Genomic DNA, 20239 nt, shown 5'->3' with positions numbered 1-20239 from the left:
TTATAATGTTGAACTTAAGAATGAACCTTAAATTAACCAATTGTAACTGATCTGTAGGCATTCATGTCTCTTAGAAGCCAGCTTTTAAAATTTGATTTACATTTCTGTTGAAAAGAATTCTGGTCAGAATAAATTAAAGCCCAAACTTTCTAGTTCAAAATTCATTGGCCTATTTTTCAGCAGTGGTGTTCCATTTCACATAAAGATGGTTTGGGTGGCTCTAGTCCTGATCTAGGCTGGTTATTGAAAGTCCCATGACATCGTTTTAAAAAGAACTGGAAGTGTCAAACCTAGAGTTTTGGTCACATTCCAGGTTAGATCATTAGGTTCAGCCTCTTAAATCCTCTCTGTGGCTTCTGATGGTATTCTGGCTTGTTTTCTGAGACTTCTCCTTGATGGTTGAGAAGCTCTCTTCAATAGTCAAGTGCACGCATATACTTGTCTTTGGTACGAAGATCCAAGTGAGCAGGTCTATAGATTAGGGAGAGTCCCACAAAATTCTCTTATTGTAGTAAGAGAGGAGTCTCTGGAAATCCTTTTGTTCTGGCAATCTATTGCTATGTAACAAATCACCCCAAAACTTAGTGGTTTCAGATAATGACAGAGTTTATTTTACTTGAGTTTCTACAATCTATGTGAGGTTCGTGTAGACAAATATTTCTGCTCTACTTGGCATCAATTGTATTATTCCAAAAGTTGGGGACTGGAATCATCTGTGGTCCAATCACTTGCATGTCTGGCAGATGATGCTAGCTGTTGGCTGGGACCTCTGGTGGAGCCTTTGGTCAAAACATCTCGACATGGCCTTTCTGTTTGGCCACTTGGGTTTCTCACAGCTTGGCTGTTGTGTTTTATGTGTGATTATCCTGAGAGGGAGTCAAGTTGAAACTGAATCATCTTTTTTTCTAACTTAGCCTTGGGAATTATGCGAACACAACTTCTGCAACATTCTGTTCATTTGGAGTCATTATGTCCCGTCCATATTCGGGGAAAGGGAATTACACGTTACCTTTTGAAAGACAGCATGTCAAAACACTTGTGGATATATTTTAAAACACTGCATTTACTTTCTCGTCTCTACTTAAAATGAGAAAATGGAGCATCAGAGAGTGGCAGAGCTGTGATTAGATCTCAGGCTGTCTAACTTTGATTTTTTTCTCAATGTTAAATGTATTTGTGAACATTTTAAATTTCTTTTATGATAAAGAACTTACACTATTTTGTCGAATTAGGCATTGTCAAATCATGAGCTATAGGCCAAATCTGTACTGTTTGTTTTTGTGAGTAAAGTTTTATTGTGACACAGCCATCTTTTAAAATTTCTATATTTTCTATGGCTGCTTGTTATTCAATATTGCAAGCAGAATAGTTGCAATAAAGACTTTATGGGCTACAAATCCTAAAATATTTACTATTAGTCACTTTACAGAAAATACAGGCCAACCCCTGCTTTAGATTGTCAATCTATTGTACACATGATTTCTGAGCTTGAGGAGATGGGCCACTGCACTAATGCTAACGGAACAGCAGGGTGCTAGACTGATGGAATTCTAAAACTACTAACCTTTGGTCGCAGAGACCAAAGCGTCTGGATAGTTGGACTAAATATACCAAGTTGTATAAAATGAAAAAGAGGTTTATAAAAACCACATTTGTTTTGTCAGTCAGGGTTCAATCAGAGTAGAAGAACCAGCAGGGATTATCCACAGAGACTTGACCTTTTGCAATTTTGGGAGGCGATTCAATAATAATATGGGAGGCTCTTTTCTTCTCTATCAGCCTGAAGTCATCACAGCAGGCATTTAAGAAGGAAACCGTGGACAAAGTGGAACCTGACAGTCTGAGCTAGAACCCAGGAGGAAAAACTGGGACTTTCTGGATGAGTTGGCTTATGAAGATGAACTGGAACCCATGTCCACCTCTTACTAAGAAGTAACCCTTGATAACATGGGTGTCCTGTAGAAGGCAGTCCCCTTTTTTATTCACCTGGCCCAAGAGATGCTGAAGAAGGAGCTACAGCAGGAACAGGGGATTATACAGGAATGAAACTGAATGTTGCCACCAAGGTAAGTTGGCAGGTAGAACTTGACTGTGTAGTTACTGTATCTCATACCCAGCTCCAGCCTTTGGAGTATAAAAATAATCCAATGCGACTTCACTTCTGTCTTCTAAATCTCACACCAGGTGCCTCTTGAGGCCCATACTCACAAGAATCATGTGGGGAAGATAATATGAGAAATGGAGATCATCCAATTGACAAAATACACATCTGCCACATCATGAAAATATTGCTATATACAGGGAGCTCCATGTCTTATTGAATAGTGTTCCACAGACATCTCAGAGTCTATACATACTCACCAAACTGACCCTGATCTTCTATATCATGACCCTGATCTTCTATATCCCATGCTTGATGATAGTGCCACATTAACTCAGTTGTCCAGGCCAGGGACCTGGTAATATTTGAAGAGTTTTCCTTGTTCTCCAGCCAGTTGTCTTAAGTGCCAATTCTACCTCTTAAGTGTGTATCAAATTGATTCCTTCCTTGCTCCTGCTCCTACTTTAGCCATTGCCACTCCCCATGAGATTACTGCGTTGACATGATGGGGCTTTCCTGGTTACTAATCTTAAATTCCTTCAGTCAACTTCCCCACTACTCTCTGAGTAGAAAGTCTAAAATACAGATATCATGACCTCCCCCCAACCACCACCCTGAAAGTCATTTTATGTCTCCTTATATTATTGAACACAATGTCTCAATTCAACATGGTATACAAAGCCATCCATAATTTGAACAACATCCTCTCTCTCCATTCTCTCACATTTAGATTATGTCCTGGCCCACGCTATCCTTTCATAAGTCTACCAACACTCCACATTCTTTCACATCCCCATAGTTTGAATGTGCTGTTTAATCTGTCTTCTCCAAGCATTTGTACTTCCTGCCAAACACACATACTTTCTTCTCCAGCATAACTCATATTCATTCTTGAAGACTTGATTCAAGTTTTTTCTCCTCTAGGTGCCTTCTACAAACTTTCTTTCCTCTGCTCCAATTTGGGCAGTGCTGTTCCCTCTATACTCTCGTCAACCATAGCAGCCTAGCCTACGTCTGTTATAGATTTGTCATACCTTGTTGTAATTAACTGTAGGTTTATTAATAATGATAGTAATGATAATTATGGTATCTGTAGGTAATTGAATATAAACCTCTGTGTTAAAGTTGTACCAGAAAGCCATGCTTGGAGTCCAAAGCTTCAAGGTGGCTTTTCTTATCAGAGACTCGGGAGACTTGGACAGGAAGGATATTTTTTGGCAAAGCTAACTGGCAGTCCCCATGGGCTGTTTCTGGTTTGGACGACGCCCTTGCATGAGAGTTTGGTGCTTGATTGGATCACACTTTTTGGTGCCGGCCCTGTCATCAGACTATGGGAGGATCACAGATAGCACCCCAATCCTGCCATTCAACACTACCCCATTGTCCTCAAATACAAGCTTATCGCCTGTACTTGGATATGTTCTTTCTTCAAAGACCCCTTGGTCCATTACATGTGCTGACTGCCAGTGGGCCTACCTTCCTTCTGGACACCGTAAACAATATCATTTAATTCTTAAAGCAAACCCATTAAGTGGGTAGCGTTATCATCTCTATTTTAAATGTGAAAACTGGCCAGAGTTGACGTAATTTGCCTACAGTTATATGCCTAAGAAGAGAGGCTCAAACTTGACTTTTAACTCTGTGTCATTAGTGCCTCAAACAGAGTCTGGCTAATAAGAGGCACTAATTAAATATTTACAAAGTTTTGGTTAAATAGGAGGAATAAGTTTTTTAAATCAATTGCACAGCCTGGTGACAATAGTTAATGTAATGTATATTTCAAAATTGCTATGAGAGTGGATTTTAAATATTCATAGCACATGCAAACAACATAAGTATGTGAGGTTATGGATATGTTAATTAGTTTGATTTAATCATTCTATAATGTACATATACATCAAAACATTACATTGTACCCTGTACATATATATAATTATTTTTCGTCAATTAAAAAACTTTAAAAAGATTAATGAATGAACAAGTCAGTGAATGTTAATTTCAATCTTTTAACATGGTCCTTAGGTTTTAATACCTTAAATCAGAAAAAAGGCCTTCAAGCTGGTAATACTAGTCTTTATAAAAACCTGGTGGGAGGCCTATTTTTGGCAGGCAGACCATTCAACTATCTTGGATTACACCATACAGAGTGTGCACTCTGAGTTCATATGAAGGGCCACCCTTCCAGGAACTGAGACTTTTGTTCTCAAAACATCCCAAACACTGATGATTACTGCCAGTTCTGGCTGAATTACAATGTCATTACTTAATCCAAATGTCCAAACCGTAGCCACATTTTATGGTGAATGAATAATAAAATGATTGATATTTTAGATATTACCAAAATATAAATTGCATTAAAAATTTAAGAACACAAAACTACATTAACAATTGGAAAAGATAAAAGTACAAGTTAGGAAAATGAAATAAAACATATCTTAAACATAGTGTTAGGAAGATGTTATAAGAGAAAGAATGGGAAATCAGTTTTCATCCGTTAGAATGGCTAAACTCAAAAAGAAGGTATGCTGCACACATTGATTATTCTTTTCTGCCACCTAGCACCCAAACTCTCTCTGTACAGTTTGATGAACTCATACCTTATGAGTTTTGGTGGGAGGCACAGACTGCCTCCTACCACAAAAGTTGAAAACTTTTAGATGCTACATTTTGCAGTTTCCTATGTAGTATGATTTAGACTCCTTCAAGTAATATGAGAAACAGACATGGTACCTTTGATGGAAAAGCAAACTTTTTTCCTACTCTCTCTTCTCAACACTACACTTCACTCTGGTCACCAAAATTGGTGTGAGTTTTTCCCGGACACCAGCTTGGAGTCCTCTAATTCACCCAGCTATCTACTTGGAATTAGTGTCTGATTTCATAGATCGAAGGCTCAGTTCCTCAAGACTCCCCCCAACTTCAGATGCCAATCACATGCTCCAGGCTTTGGCCTGTGCTTCTGAACAACCAACTATAAATTGGGGTTTCCATGACCTCCTTCTTGGGTTCAATTAATTTGCTATAGTGGTTCACATAACTCAGGGAAACATTTTATTTACATTTATCCATTTTTTAATAAAAAATACTACAAAGCAAACAGATGATCCACCAGGTGGAAGAAATGCATAGGCAAATGTATGTGGAAAGAGGTACAGAGCTTCCATGCCTCTCTGGGTGCATCATCCTCCAGGAACTACCGCTTATTCAGCAGTCTAGAAGCTCTCTGCACCGTGATCTTTAGTTTTTTATGGATGCTTTAGTACATAGGCATGATTAGTTAAATCACTGGCTGTTAGTGGTCAACTCTACCTTTTGCCTTTCTCACCTCTCCAGAGATTGGGGGCTGAGATGGAAAGTTCCAACACTCTAATCACATGATTTGTTCTTCTAGCAGCCAACCAACCCCAATCATGAAGCTATGCAGGTACCCACCAAGAGTCACCTCATTAGAACAGAGGATGCTTCTATTGCCTAAGAAATTCCAAGGGATTTAGAAGTTCTTTGTCAGACACTCTTAGCACTCAGGAAATCATAAAGGTCTTAGGAGCTCTGTGCCAAAACTGGGCTCAAAGACCAAATATTAGAGCAAAAGATTGTCTTAGCATCCCTATCTATGAAGGTATTAGGAGCTGTGTCTCAGGAACCAGGTGCAGATACCAAATATATATTTCACAATATCACAGTAAGAAATTCTCAGCCAGGCACAGTGGCTCATGCCTGTAATCCCAGCACTTTGGGAGGCTGAGGCAGGCAGATCACCTGAGATCAGGAGTTTGAGACCAGCCTGGTCAACATGGCGAAAACCCATCTCTACTAAAAATACAAAAATTGGCTGGGCATGGTGGTGCATGCCTGTAATCCCAGCTACTTGGGAGGCTGAGGCAGGAGAATAGGTTGCGGTGAGCCAAGATTGCGCCATTGCACTCCAGCCTGGGCAACAGAGCAAGACTCGGTCTCAAAAAAAAAAAAAAAAAAAAGAAAAAAGAAAAAAAATTCTCGAGGCGGTTAGTTGCTGCAAGTTTAATTTGTTTGGTGCAGAATTGGTAGCAGTGTCAGTTTTTATTTTCCATGATTTTGAAATGGTCTCGTTTGTTTTGTCATTGAGTTAATTTATTAAAAATTGAGAAAATAAAGGCTGGGCACAGTGGCTCATGCCTGTAGTCCCAGCACCTTGGGAGGCTGAGGTGGGCAGATCACGAGGTCAAGAGATCGAGACCATCCTGGCAAACATGTTGAAACCCTAAAAATTCAAAAATTAGCTGGGTGTGGTGGTGCGCACCTGTAGTCACAGCTACTTGGGAGCCTGAGGCAGGAGAATCGCTTGAACTGGGGAGGCGGAGGTTGCAGTGAGCTGAGATTGCGCCACTGCACTCCAGCCTGGTGACAGAATGAGATTTTGTATTTAAAAAAAAAAAAAATTGAAAAAATAATACTTGTATATGTTCCTGGGGTATGTGGTGATGTTTCCATACACATAGTACATAGTGATCAGATCTGGGTAATTAGCATATTCATCATCTCAAACGTGTATTTTCTGATCACTTTTATGCCATGGCTTGACTATTGTTCAGACTATTTGTCCCTAAATCTGGTTCTTCAGCCTCCCTAATGATTCTGTGAGCTACTGATCATCCTTTAACAGCCTTTTTATGATTAAGTCACCCAGGATAGTTTCTGCTGCTTACATCTTCACAGGAAGAAGAGATCTCTAGACATGGAGCAGCCGTCTTGTGGATATGAGGGAAGAGCCAAATAGACTCCAAATCGGTTAACACAGAGAACTAAAACTATGGAGCTACTGAATGAACCAGCTATGGAATTGCCTGTGTGTGGACATTCAGATGGACATACCAGATAAAATTCTGCACTGGTAAGAGTGTGGGGAAATTGTCAGTCTTAAGCAGTGCTGATTGAGGTGTGAATTGGTAAAACAATTTGAAAAGTAAATTGCTAGATTTTATAAAATTAAAAAATATATATATATTCTCTGACCCAGTATTATCTATTTTGGGAATCTGTTTTACAGATTAAAAAAGCACTAGATTGTCGTGTACGAAATACATATATGTCATATACAGTTATATATATAAGCCATATATATTCATATACATGATTATGTGTCGATTAAAATACCTGAAGGGATGGTCAATATAAAGAGTATCATCCAATTTTTAAAGAAGACAGGAATAAAAACCCCTCTGTGCTTTTTTTGGGGATCTATTTGTATGGAGTAGGTAAACACACGGAAAGATAAATATCAAACTGTGGCCCTTGGTTACTTCAAGGGCGTGAGTTTATAACAAGAAAGTGGAAGCAGATAACATTAAAGTTTTCCTTATATGACTCAGTATTATTTGAGTCATTTCAATAAGCATGCATTATTTTTTACATAAAAAAACATGCGGAGTGGAAAAGCTTTTTCTGAACACTATCATTATGTCACGCTAATAAGTGAGTTTTAGGAAGCAGCATAGTCCAGTGGTTATGAACACAAGATTGGAGTAACTTCTGGATTTAAATACTGGACTTTTACTAATGGTGGAGCTTGAGCAGAATACTTTCTCTTTAAGTATGGCTGTCCTCATTTACAAATGGAGATGGTGATATCTGTTCGTCCCCTGCCTTCTACTGCCTGCTGTAGGACAATTTCCCACTCCTTTCAGCAATCCTTCATTGAAGAGAGGGGCCACAAAGGCAAGGGAATGTTAGCTAATGGGCACTATAGCAATTTTCTAAAGACTTTATTTCTTTTGGAGCAATTTTAGGTTCACAGAAAAACTAAGAGGCAGGTGCAGAGATTTCCCATATACTTCCTGCCTGACATGCGTAGTCTCCTGCATTATCAACATCCTCCACCAGAGTGATACATTTGTTACAATTGGTAAACCTGTATCAACACATCACAATCACCCAAAGTCCATAGTTAATATTAGGGTTTACTCTTGGTGTTGTGCATTCTATGAATTTGGGCAATTGTATAGAGACATGTATCTATTATCATAGTATCACACAAAACATTTCCACTGCTTTAAAACTCTGTGTCTGCCTATCAACCCTCCCAAACCATCATAGTAACCTATTTCATGAGAGGCCTACAGCCTATTACCTTGCTGTGTGGAAGGAAAACTCTCTTGACATAGAACAGCAATTCTCTTCTCTTAGTTGGCCTTGGAATAAGTGCAGAGAAGTTAGCAAATTTAGATGCTTGAAATCTGAACTTGTTATGAGCCTGAAAAAATATCACACAAGAAAAGCACACAAGACTGCCATTCCTTGTGCTAGCAGTTTTCTTCATTTGCTGCATATCCATGAGGAATGGAGAAGTGTCTTTCTTTTTGCCTCTGTCTGAGGAATGTATACACCATACCTTATTTAGTTCAAGTATTTGATTTAATTCATAGGTATAATCTCACAAAGACAGTTTTTAATCCACCCTACCTAAGCCTAAAATATGTATCCAATACAGCGTCCATTAGGATTCTAGTGCTGCTGTAACAAAATGCCACAAACTGGGTGGCTTAAACAACAGAAATGTATCGCCTCACAGTTCTGGAGGCTCAAAGTCCAAGATGAAGGTGCCAGCAGGGTTGCTTTCTTCTGAAGGCTCTGAGGGAGAATGTTTCTTGCCTCTCTCTGCTTCTGGTGATTTTCTGTCAATCTTTGGTGTTCCCTGGCTTGTAGACACATCAGTGTAATTTCTACCTTCATCTTCACATGGTGTTCTCCTTATGCGTGTGCCTGTGTCCACATTTCCCCTTTACAGACACCAGTCACATTGGATTAGAAACCCAGCTCACTCAAGTATGACCTCATCTTGACTAATTACATCCTCAGCAACCCTTACTCCAAACAATGTCACGTTGTGAGGCACTACAGGACAGGATCCCAGCATATGACTTCTTGGGAGACACCATTCAGCCCACAACAGTGTGTTAAAAAGAATCAAAGAAATAATGTGCATAAGTTGTTTAGCGCAACGCAAACTATTTGGTAGATGTTATTAGCATTTTATACAGTCAGTCCCAACATTTTGTCACTTGACATTTAGCTGTTTCACTCATTTAATCTGATAAAGAACTGTTCTTTCCTTCTACTATGTTGACTTAATCATTTGATGATATTTCGCCACATCAAGCATACTTCTTCAGGGATCATGAGAATCTATGTTGGAATGTTGTTTTAAGTTGTGGACCTCAGCCAGGCATTATTTCATCAAAAGACTCATGTTGGTGGCTATAAAGATGGAAAAAATAGATACTGAGAAATCCAAAAGTGGGGAGGGTGGAAAGGGGGACAAGAATTAAAAAACTACCTATTGGATACTATGTTCACTATTTGGGTGATGAGTTCTCTAGAAGCCTAAATCCCTGCATTATGCAATACACCCATGTAACAAGCCTGCATATGTACCCTATGAATTTATAATTTAAAAATAGATAAATAAATAAATAAATAAGATTTCTTTTTTACACACACACACAGAAGAGGCTCAAGTTGGGACTGACATGTCAGCAAGACATAGTGTCTTCTCAGTCCTAGCCAGCCCCAGATGTAGCATTCAAATAAAAACAAAAACATGTCTTTGTTCCTGCATTAGTTCACTTAGGATTGTGGTATTGAGCATACATGGACATGTACATGGGAACAATAGGCACTGTGGACCACTAGACAGGGGAGGGAGCAAGGGAGATGTGGGTTGAAAAAACTACCCATTGGGTACTATGCTCACTGTGTGGTTGCAATATACCCATTTAACAAACCTGCACGTGTACTCCCTGTGTCTACAATAAAAGTTGAAATTAAAAAATAATAATAATAACATGTCTCTAACTTCCCCAATTTTAAACCTTGGAACTGTTAGCAGAATTTGTCAGAGGATCTCACAGTTTCGAGAATAGAAAGAGTTCAAATGACATAGGATTTCATTTCAAGTTCAGAGTTCAGCTTGAATCTACCACTGTGGACCACTCTTAGAAATTGGAGCCCTAGGGACATGAGTTCCTTGTGAATCAATGAATACTCATTGTATTGATACTCAGCCAACTTAACACATGGTCTTTAAGGATGACCTTCCTAAGATCTTCTGTTAAACATAGGTCTTTTTCAAAGTGATTTATTTCTTCATTGACCTTTTATACATCACACTGGAGAAGAATATACAAGTGACTCAGATGCATTAGTAACCACAATGGAAATAAAACTTTCTCTTAAAAATGATATTGTAAACATTCATTTAGAAGATCAGCAATCTAAAATGGTATTTCTGTTGGAAGTGGTTTCTGTGAAATCGTAACTGCTTTCTCCACCATTCCTTTTTCCATTTACTATCAGTATGTCAATATTATTTCGAAACTTTAGTCAACTGGACTACACTATAAATCCAAGTTTTCATTTCCCCTCACATTAACTTTTCTTCATCTCCCTTTTCAGCTGTTAGTCATCATTGTCGATGCCAAAGTCCTTAGCACATAGAGTTCAATTAGCTTGAAAAAGTGTATTAGTTATGAAACAATTTGCACTTTATTTGCTGGCTATTGTTTTCAAACCAATTGGTTTAACTAAGTAACTTACATAAGTAAATAGGAAATAATGACTAGCAAATAACTGAAGCTCAGTGTATAGTTCTTTTGAAGTAGGCGAGTATATTTTGGCTGTTGGACATTGAGTCCTCAGCAACTCTAGGCTCGCCATTCCTAAGCTTTTCTATTCTATCAACTTTCCTTAATTTCACATTAGCCATTCATGTGTGTGATTATACCTTGAAATTTCTCACGACTGGATCTGATTCTCTTAGGAAACTGAAAGCCAGAATTTTCCTACTTTAACAAAGGGACCTTTTGTTTCTATCACTCCAATTATCTTGGTCCTTTTTGCCTGTCCTTCAACCCTCACCATAATTGTCAAGTTCTTAACTCTGCTGTGTTCTCCAGATCTAATATCTTTTGGTGGTTTTATGAAATTTGTGGTAGATTTGTCATGACACCTTGACAATCTCAATCTCTGAACCAATGTAACTAAACAAATTTTCCTATACCTTGGCTTCGAAGTAGGCTGGAGAAAAATCTATACCAATGCTTTTCTGATTTACTGTAAAGGATCATCAGAAGACAAACATAGTTTAATTTCAGGATTTAATAGTCACTGTTCTGTGGATACTTCACCAACATTATAAATGGGTGCTCTGGTTATTTGTAATACCTGTTCATAACATTTTCTATATGAACATTCTTGCAGCCATAGTCTTTAATGGAGAATTTGGACCTTCAGTTACTCATTTGCCCATATTTGCAGCAGCCCCAAGAGTGAGTAAAATGTTGGCTCTGCCCAGAGTCACTACCTTGAATCAACTCTATGCAGTTATCGGATGAAAGTCTATCCAAGCCCAAGTCTTAGTTAGGTTCCTCATTTTAATAAGGGGATGTCAGTATCCCTGCAGGCCTATTTGATTGTCAAAGCATGATAATCCGCTAGCTATTCCCTACATGCCATGTATAACCTTCAGGTTTTAGCCAGAGAGTATAACTTAAAATGCTTTGCCATGTAATTTTTATCAAAAACTCAGTTTGAATAATGTTATTCAGGGATAACTTACTAAAGAATTTGTAATCTACGTGTTTTTGAGTGTATTTTGAATTCCATGCCTAGAGCATGCCAAATTAAACCACATTTTTGTTTGCTTATACAATTATTAAATATTTTTATAAAAATTATGTGTTAGAACTGTGCCTTTGGATTTATTTAGGGAGGTCACTTGCAATGTTACTCACTCTACCACTTGGTGCCCTTTTCATGAGGACCCATGGAAGAAATTTTGATTAGGTTTCTGTACTTGGAAAAAGCTTTTCTGAAGGAATGTCAGTTTCCTTCTCTGCTTTGTTAACTATTAATAGCATGCTTAGATTGTAAGTGTAGGACAGCTATATAGAATTTTATATTATGCAGCTTGGGATATAACTTTCATCTTGGGCATTATTTCACCTGCACTTATTTCCTCCTTGCCTCAATTTTCTTATCCTATTTTTTATACTATATATTCTTAAAATGTTGGTAAAAATCCTTTATAAAATTTAAGCAGAGACTAGATTTATAACTCAACAAGTAATGCACAAAAAGAATGACCTCTATCAACGTTTTTAGGAAAGACACATAGTTATAGTGTCTTTTAAAACGAGGCTATTCTGTTGGCCTTAAATGGCTAGTGGTCCCTCAAAACTGAGCTGAGAGTGGCCCCCAGCAGAGAGCCAGCAAGAAAGCCAGGTGTTAGTCCTACAGAGGTTAGTCCCATGAGTGTGGAAGATGACCAGTAGTCTTGGAAAAGATGATAGTCCCCTCTGACTCCTTGATTTCAACCTGATGAGACCCTAATAAGCACAGGATCCAGCTAACTTGTGCCAAGACTTCTGACCCATAGATATTGTAAGTGAGGATTAAGCTGTGACATTTTATCTTGGCCAAATTCTTACCCAAGAGGTCTAGGGAGTTCATGCCCTGCAAAACATAAATTCTCATTAGGTGGGTTTTATTTGACCCTATATATTGTGACTTACTTTTCAATCTGACTCTGGCACAACATTACAACACAAGAAAAAATATTTAGCGCCAAAATATATTTCCTTGCCATACCTTGAAATTGCCCTGCGAAGTCTCTTGTGGGAAAAATCCACATTCTATAAAGAATCCCCTCCCCGCTTTGTTTTCCTTCCTTTCTTTGCAGATCCAGGAGATAATCAGCTAAGAGCCAGGCACCCTTTTAGGTCTGATAAGAAACATTTACAACTTGCTCTCTCTCTGAAGTCTGCTGAGAGCTTCCTCTGCACAATAAAACTTGGTCTCCACAATCCTTTATTATAACCTGGACATTCTTTTCCATTGATCCCAGATCTTCAGATAAACTCAACCAATTGTCAACCAGAAAATGTTTAAATTTACCTATAGCCTGGAAACCCCTGCTTTGAGTTGTCCTGACTTTCTGAACCAAACCAATGTCTTTATTCGATTTTGTCTCATGCCTCCCTAAATGTATTCAATTGACGTCTCATGCCTCCCTAAAATATATAAAACCAAGGTGCACCCCAACCACCCTGGGCACATGTTCTCAGGACCTCCTGAGGGCTGTGTCTTGGGCCATGGACACTCATATTTGGTAAAGAATACATCTCTTCAAATATTTTACAGAGTTTGACTATTTTTATCAACACAAGATAATAAATTTGTATTGTTTTGAGTTGCTAAGTTTGAGGTAATTTGTTATATAACAATGGGAAATTGATGAAGAACAAAACAACCCACTTATACCAACATCATGATAAAGCCTAGTAAAGATATTGAACTTGAAAAGAAAAAATGTTGTTTGGACATTCAGCCTAACAGACAAATTAATTAATAATGCAAATAAAATCAAGTCGTAGTTAAACTTGCTTATGTCAATGATTCTGTTCTTATAAGACCTGCCTGCCCTCAAGAGAAATTATTTTCCAGATCTCAACACATTGGTGTTTTGTCAGCACCTGATTGACCTGGGGAGAGCAGAATGCGTAACTCCAGCCTGTGGTGTTTTGTTAGGGCAGGCTGAGCAGACTAATACAGACTTTAATATATAGACTAAAAGTAAAGGGGTGGAGAAAGATATCCCTAGTCAAAATAAAGAAAGTAGGTATATTAATCTAAGACAGCACTGACTTCAAAGCAAGGAAAATTATTAGGGATCAAGAGGGTCAATTCTTCAAGAAGGCATAATAATTCTTTATGTTTACATGCCCTAAAAATAGAGTGTCAAAATATCTGAGACAAAAACATAGAATGGAAATAAGAAATAGACGGATCCACTATTATAGTTGGAGACTTCAATAGTCCTCTATCATAAATGAACAGACCCAGTGACAGGTAATCAGTAAGGACATACTTGAACTCAACACCACCATTAGTCAACTGGATATATTATAAATGACATCTATAGAATACTTTATCTAACAACTGCAGAATACACATTCTTCTGAAGCTCACATGGAACATTCAAAAGATATAACACAGTTTGAGCCATAAACCACACCTCAACAAATTTAAAAGAATAGAAATTATACAATGTATGCTCTCAGAACCCAGTGGAATTAATCTAGAAATTAATAACAGAAAGATATCTGAAAAATCTCAAAATACTTGGAAATTAAATGACACTCTTCTAAATAATGCATGGATGAAAGATTAAGTCTTAGGATAAAATTTAAAATATCTTGAACTAAATGAAAATGAAGATGTAACTTATCAAAATTTGTGAGATGCAGTGAAAGCAGTGATTATGGGGAAGTTTATAGCATTGCACACATATTTTAGAAGAGAAGAAAGATCAAAGATCAATAATCTAAGCTTCCACTTTCAAAATAGAAAAAGAAGAGCAAATTAAATTCAAAGTAAGCAGAAGAAAACAAATAATAAAAATTAGAGCAGAAATCAATAAAATTTTAAACAGTTAATCAATGAAAAAAAATCAAGAAAACTAAAAGCTGGTTCTTTGAAAAAAAATCAGTATAATTGAGGAACTTCTAGCAAGGCTAAGAAAAAGAGAAAACACAAATTACTAATATTAGAAATAAAAGAGGGATTATTATTACAGATTCCATGGACATAAAAAAGAAAACAGAATACCAGCAATAATTCTATGCCCATACATTTGATAACCTAGATGAAATGGACCAATTCCTCCAAAGACATAATCTTTTTTAAAAATAAATTTTATTGTATATACTTAAGGTATGCCACATGTTTATAAATATATGTATAAATATATAGAACTAAACATATATAGTAAATATACATATTTACCATACGTATTCACTATAGTATAGCATGGCATCTCTCTTGCTCCCTCTCATGCAGTGTGACACGCCTGCTTCCTCTGTGCCTTCCACCATGAGTGGAAGCTCCCTGAAGCCCCACCAGCAGCAAATGCTGGTGCTATGCTTCTTGCACAGCCTACAGAACCATGAACCAAATAAACCTCTTTTCTTTATAAATTACTCAGCCTCAAGTATTCCTTTATGCAAAACAGACTAACACACTTCCAAAGCAGAAACCATCAGGCCCAGATGGATTCACTGGGGAATTCTACCAAACATTTCAGCAAGAAATTATACCAGTTCTTTACAATCACTTTCAGAAGATCAAAGCAGAGGGAAGACTTCCTAATTCATTCTGTTGAGTCCAGCATTACTCTAATACCAAAGCCAGACAAAGACATTGTATTGAAAGGAAAACCCTACAGACCATTATCTCTCGTTAACATAGATGCAAAATTCCTTGACAAATTATATCCAGTTACACGTTATGACAAAGAATTATTCACTAAAACCATGTGGGATTTATACTACTTATGCAAGGCTTGCTATGCAAGGCTTTTTTAGAAAATCAGTTAATATATTCTAGTACATCAACAGACTAAAGAACCAAAATCACATGATCATATCACTAGATGCAGGAAAAGCATTTCACAAAATACAAAAGCAATTAATGAAAAATCATCAAACTAGGAATAGAAAAAGGAACTTCCTTAACTTGATAAAGAATATCTACAAAAACTCTATGGCTAGCCTTTTACTTAATGGTGAGAAAACAGAAACTTTCCCACTGAGAATAGGAACAAAAGAAGGATGTTCCCTTTCAATCTCTTACTGGAAGTCCTAGCTTATATAGTAAGATTTAAAAAAAAAAAAAAAGTGATATAAAAGGTATACAAGTAAGGAAGGAAGAAATAAAACTGTCTTTGTTCTCAGAGGACATAATTGTCTATGAAGACAATCTGAAACAATTGACATAAATCTGGATCTAATAAATATATATGGCAAGTTTGCAGGACACAGATTAATATATAAAATCCAATCACTTTCTTAATATACAATGAACAAGGGGATATTAAATTATAAACACAACAAAATTTACATTACTAGCCACTCCAAAGTGAAATACTTCAAGTGTAAATTTAACAAAATATGTTCAAGATCTATGTGAGGAAAACTACAAAACTCCGATTAAAAAAATCAAAGAAAAATTAGATAAATGAAGAGATAGCCCATGTTTGTGGATAGGAAGACTCAATATTTTCAAGATGTCAGTTCTTCCCAACTTGATCTATAGATTCAATGCAATGCCAGTGAAAACCTCAGCAAGTTACTTTTTAGATATTGACAAAATTATTCCAAAGTATATATAGAGATGCAAAAGACCCAGAATGGCAAATACAATATTGAAAGCGAAGAATAAAGTCAGAAGACTGACACTACCTAACTTCAAAACTTACTATAAAGCTACAGTAATAAAAACAGTGTGGTGCTAGCAAAAGAATAGACAAATAGATTAATAGAATGGAATAGAGAGCCTAGAAACAGACCTACATAAATATAGCCAACTGATCTTCGACAAAGGAACAAAGTGAATCAATGAAACCAAAATAGTCTTTTCAGCAAATGGTGCTGGAACAGCTGGACATCTATATGCAAAAAGAGGAATCTAGGCACAGACCCTGCACTGTTTATGAAACTTAACAAAAAATGAGTGACAGACATAAATGTAAAACTAAAAACTATAAAAGTCCTAGAAGATAATGTAAGAGAATATCCAAATGACCTTGGGTTTGGTGATGACTTTTTAGATACACAGCAAAGACAAGATCCATGAAAAATATAATTGATTGACTGGAGCTTATTAAAATCAAAATTTTCTTCTGTGTGAAAGACAATGTCAAGAGAATGAAGAGGCAAGCCACAGATAGAAATATTTGCAAAAGACATGCCTGATAAAGGAGTGTTATCCAAAATATACAAAGAACAAACTCAAAAATAGGAAAAAAATAACCCACAACCAATTAAAAATGAGCAAAAATCTTGTACAGATGCCCCATCAAAGAAGATATACAGATGGCAAATAAGAATGAAAAAATGGAGGTTGAGGCAGGAGAATCACTTGAACCCAGGAGGCAGAGGTTGCAGTGAGCTGAGATTGTGCCACTGCACTCCAGCCTGGGAGACAGAGCAAGGCTGTGTCTAAAAAAAAAAAAAAAAAGAAAGAAAGAAAAGAAAAAAATGGGTCAACATTATTTTTCATTAGAGAATTGTAAATTAAAAAAAAAAAAAAAAAAGATACCCCTAATGGTTAAAATCCAAAACACTGATAATACAAAATGCTGGTGAGGTTGAGGAACAACAGGAACCCTCATTTATTGCTTGTGGGATGTGAAATGGTATTGCCATTTGGAAAACAGCTTAACAGTTTCTTATAAAACTAAATATAATCTTATAATCCAGCAATCACTCCCTGGTATTTACTGAAATATGTAAAAATCTTATTCTACACAAAAATCTGCCCATAGATGGTTATAGCAATCTTATTTGTAATTGCTAAAACTTGAATGCAACGGAGATGTCCTTCAGTAGGAGAAAGAATAAACAAACTGTGGTATATCCATAATGGAATATTATTCAGTGCTAAACAGAAATGAGCTGACAAACCATGAAAAGAAGTGGAGAAAATTTAAGTGCATATAATTAAATGAAAGAAATCTACATGAAGATGTTACATGCTGTATGATTCCAACTATATGACATTTTGGAAAAGGAAGGATAGTGGCAGGGTGGGTGGGGAGAGATGGGGATGGTTAATGGGTACAAAAAGTAGTCAGAACGAATGAATCAGACCTACTATTTGGTAGCAAAACAGGGTGACTATAGTCAATAATAATTGTATATTTTAAAATAAAGAGTGTAATTGGATTGTAGCTCAAAGGATAAGTGTTTGAGGGGATGGATACCCCATTCTCTATGATGTGCTTATTTCACATTGCATGCCTGTATCAAAACATCTCATGTGTCCCTACTATGTACCCACAAAATTTTTTAAAAAATCAATATTTTCCAGGGGTTATAGGAGAGGGAGGAATGAATAAGTAGAACACAGGATTTTTAGGGGCATTGAAACTGTTCTGTATGCTGTTATAATGGTGGATACATTTTGTTAAACATTTGCAAAACTCCATAGAATGTATAATAAGCGTGAGCCCTGATGTAAACTATGGAGTGTGGTGATGATGATGTGTCAGTGGAGGTTCACTGATTGGAACAAGTGGACCACTCTGGTGTGGAATGTTGACAGTAGGGGAGGCTATGCACATGGGACAGAGGGTATATGGGAACTCTGTACTTTCTTCCCAACTTTTCTGTGAATGTTAAACTTATGTCAAAAAATAAAGTCTATCTTTAAAAAGTCAACCAAACTAGAAAACATAAAAGTAATTATTTTTTTACTTTTAGCAAAGAAGACCAAACTAGAAAACATAAAAGTAATTATTTTTATCTGTCTATTATATGTCTCTCTTTCATTATCCCTATTCTGTCAATTTTTCAATTTCTCTGCTTCTAGTTGAGAAAAACCTAGCACATCCTTATGACATTAGGAAGGGTCCACTACTGGTGTAATAAGGAGAGTTCTGGAGTGGGGAAGGAAAGAGAAGGATGTGAAATTCAGCAATAAACTTTTCAGTATATTGGTCAAAAATTTCCCAGTGGTTTTCCTTGGGAATTCCTGTGCACTTACTCTTCCTTCCTCCAGTCTATTTCCCTTTCACACTACATTCTCATTTTAAATAAAGGGGGAAAATAAAGGATGTCTTTTAGTTTTGTGTTGGAAAGTAACCCTTTTATATTTATCTTTTCACTGCTGAGTCTCTCAGCCTTAGAAGGTTTGAGAGACCCAGACTGCCTTGAGCCTGTTAGAGCTCTCATGCTGATCTTGTGTGCTTTACTTCCATTATATGTTATTCCATATGCATATTGCATTGAGATGTGTAAACCTTGCTTACTGCATTGACCTTGCATGATGTATATAAAATGTGGTTGATTGATTTGGTCAATTGATTTGCTTCTATAAAATACTGAATTTTCTGACCTCATGAAACAAAAATTTTTAGAAGTTATAATTTTATTTTCCTCATGGTTTTGAAATGCAGGTGCTGAAGGGATAACAAGCATCTGTAACATTCATTACAGTTTATGCAATTGCTTGTTTGACAGGCAGGTGCTTAACTTTATCTTCTTAATTTTTTTTCAAGCAGAAACTTGCAAGACAAAATGATTGCACTAGAAACTGTCAGTTCCTGTATTAAGAGGAGAATCCAGTGACATAATTAAAGAGGATAAGGAAAGGAAACCACTACCAAATATTTCTGCACTTAGATGACTTATCTCATAATGGGATAAATATATAAGTCTATCAGCTCTTCCTACACCTCACAGACTTCATTACTCATCGTATACCCATCCTATGTTCTTGCATGTGAACTATTTCAAGGTTGCCCCCAGCAGTCTTGCTCTTTGCTGTTCCCTGTTGGAGACTCCCCACGAACTCCCAACTTAGGTTCAATCCATTTTTCCCATTCAATTTGAATGTAGAATTCTCCTACAACCACTCAATAACGCTTGTGAACAGGATGTGAACTGTTGTAGTAGGATCTGCAAACATGGCTGCCAGTTCTCCCCATGTCTGCAGCTCTATGCCACTTCAATGTCAAGAGGAAGAGTCTGCTTCCCTTCCTACTGAATCTGGGCTGACCCTGTGTCTTGATTTGACTAGTAGAATATACAGAAAGTAAAAACCTGTGATTCCAGATGTAGATTTAAGAACCTTGAAGCTTCCATTGTTGAACTCTTGGGACCCAGTACTAAAGAAGCTTGAGCTCCATTGACTCCCAGATTTTTTAGTCACACCGAATGAGTCACTAGATATGAGCATAAATCTGTCTTAGTAGCTCAGCCCTGATCAAGCATCTTATTGAATGCAGCTTTAGGAGTCAATATCATGCAGCCAATATCAGGAAGAGAAAACAAGTCATGTAGATGAGCCCAGCCAATCTACAGAATCATTAAAAAATCATTGCTATTTTAAGCCACTAAGTTTTGGGATTTCTTTTATGTAGCAATAGGTAAGTAATACAATTACCAAATCTAAACAGTATTCTACTTTCAGATACCTCCCTTACAGGAGGGGAAATAAAGTATGGCTAATGTATTTGTTAGAAATAATGGAGCCCTTCTCCAGTTTCTTCTGATTATTTCTGTATACACTTGTCAAAGAAAAACAGTGCTGGGCCCTTGTTAA

General features: G+C 36.9%; 1 protein-coding gene across 3 annotated transcripts in view; it reads left to right on the top strand.

The window, feature by feature from the left end:
* Window positions 1-20239, top strand: part of LOC105472784 (N-6 adenine-specific DNA methyltransferase 1) — a 545294-nt gene that overhangs the window by 337118 nt on the left and 187937 nt on the right. For all 3 annotated transcript variants that reach the window (XM_071095535.1, XM_071095537.1, XM_071095536.1), the window contains 2 exons: window positions 1780-2066; window positions 6797-6971. The gene's annotated coding sequence lies outside the window, so the exon portion shown is untranslated. The remainder of the gene's footprint in view (window positions 1-1779; window positions 2067-6796; window positions 6972-20239) is intronic.

Source organism: Macaca nemestrina, chromosome 4, assembly GCF_043159975.1.
Source record: "Macaca nemestrina isolate mMacNem1 chromosome 4, mMacNem.hap1, whole genome shotgun sequence".
In the NCBI taxonomy this organism is placed as follows: domain Eukaryota; kingdom Metazoa; phylum Chordata; class Mammalia; order Primates; family Cercopithecidae; genus Macaca; species Macaca nemestrina.
Note: the sequence above shows the minus strand (reverse complement) of the source record. Positions and strands in the feature narration are given on the sequence as shown.